Here is a 2,125-nt window from a genome sequence, read left to right on the forward strand (position 1 = left end):
AGAAAGAAGAGGTAAAAATGTTGTACATCAGCTGTCGGTAACCTTAGAAGGTTTATATAATGGTGCAATAAGAAAACTGGCCCTGGGAAAGAATGTGATTTGTGACCAATGTGAAGGCCGAGGTGGTAAGAAAGGAGCAGTGGAGTGCTGTCCCAATTGCCGAGGTACTGAATGCAAATAAGAATTCATCAGATAGGCCCTGGAATGGTTCAGCAAGTTCAATCTGTGTGCATGGAGTGCCAAGGCCATGGAGAGCGGATCAATCCTAAAGATAGATGTAAAAGTTGCAATGGAAGGAAGATAGTTTGAGAAAAAAAGATTGTAGAAGTTCATATTGACAAAGGCTTGAAAGATGGCCAGAAGATAGCATTCCATGGTGAAGGAGACCGGGAACCAGGACTGGAGCCAGGAGATATCATTGTACTATATCAGGAAGGTCATGCTGTTTTTACTCAACAAGAAGACTTTTTCATGTGTATGGACATACAGCTGGTTGAAGCGTTGTGTGGCTTCCCGAAGCCAATTTCCACTCTTGACAACCGAACCCTAGTCATCACCTCTCATCCAGGTCAGATTAAGCATGAAGATATCAAGTGTGTGTTAAATGAAGGCATGACAATTTATCGTAGATCATATGAAAAGGGTCGCCTAATCATTGAATTTAAGGTAAACTTCCCTGAGGATGGCTTTCTGTCTCCTGATCAACTCTCTTTGCTGGAAAAACTTTTACCTGAAAGGAAAGAAGTAGAAGAGACCAATCCAATAGACCAGGTAGAACTGGTGAACTTTGATCCAAACAGGAAAGACGGTGCCATTACAACAGAGAAGCATATGAGGATGCTGAACATCATCCCCAAGGCGGTGTTCAGTGTCAAACCTCTTAATGGGGCCACTAAATAACACTGCTGGCATTTTACATGCAGTAGTGAATGAGTGAAGGACTGTAATCACAATATGCTCACTGCTTGCTATTGGTTTTGTTTTAATTATTTATTTAATTTTATTTATTCACTCATTTATTTTAATTTGACCAGAGAGAGACACAGAGAAGGAAAGAGAGAGAGGGAAAGTGAGAAGGGAAGCCACCAGGTCCAGGTCTCAAACTGTAGTTGGCCATGTGGGAGTGTCCAGCACCTTAACCACCACACCACCTGCTGGTCCTTTGTTTTTATTTTAATATTCATCTATAGTAGTGTTTTAAAAAGTTAAATGAAGAATAAATGCAAATATTATAGCTGACTTTGCCCTGTACGTATGATGACTGCAGTGTGTAAGATGCAGTTTTAATAGCTGTAAAACTACAAAGTTCCTCTAGCATTTGTTAGGCCATTCCTCATCATTGATTTCTGCTCTGTACATGGATGAGTTTAAACTGAAAAGCTAGACATATGTATTAACTTCGGTGTATGACCCCTCACTGTCAGGCTATGAAATTAAAATCCTGTATATAGCTGGCAATCAGAAGGAGAAACAATGTGTAGGAAAGTGTGTGATGGTCTGTATAGTTATCTGTATTAAGTAAGACTCATCGTGATGTCTCTGTGTTTATTCTATTGCCTCAACTTGAAGATGGATGGCATCATATAATTTAGCCTGTGGCATCCATGATAGAAACAATACCTTTCTAAAAGGGTTTCATACACACATATATATATAAAACCAGTCCTGGTTACTTCCAACTCTCCCATCTCCCTTTTCTTTGGACTATGAGAAACCCCCGAGTAGTAACTTCTGGAGCTGGGTAACTTACAAAGTGAAACAACCTTTACATGGAGAAATAGTTTGCATGTGTGATATAGAAAGGTGTTATTAGGTATTACAGGTTTACTTTAAACCATTTAACTTATGCTCCAACGTAACTGTAATTTGATGTTGGTAGGATAGCAGCTTATGATAAATAGCTTTCATTGTATGTTTTAAAGTCATATGCTCACATCCTTAAATCCGGATTAACAAACTTTAAGCAATCCTGCAAATGTATGAATTTCTCCTTAATATACTGATGACAAAGCAAAAAAAAAAAAATTCATAAAGTGCTTGGACTAGGGCTGAACGCTCTTAGTATTCCCATTTCACAGAAGAAACTGCAACTTGGAGAAGATAAGTGACTTTCTAAAATTCTTTT

At 38.7% G+C, this 2,125-nt stretch overlaps 1 pseudogene; it reads left to right on the forward strand.

The window, feature by feature from the left end:
- The first annotated feature begins 171 nt into the window (after positions 1-171).
- On the forward strand, positions 172-884 carry LOC102479837 (dnaJ homolog subfamily A member 1 pseudogene; annotated as a pseudogene).
- The last annotated feature ends 1,241 nt before the right edge of the window (positions 885-2,125 follow it).

This window comes from Tupaia chinensis, unplaced genomic scaffold (genome assembly GCF_000334495.1).
Source record: "Tupaia chinensis unplaced genomic scaffold, TupChi_1.0 Scaffold144010_1, whole genome shotgun sequence".
In the NCBI taxonomy this organism is placed as follows: Eukaryota; Metazoa; Chordata; class Mammalia; order Scandentia; family Tupaiidae; genus Tupaia; species Tupaia belangeri.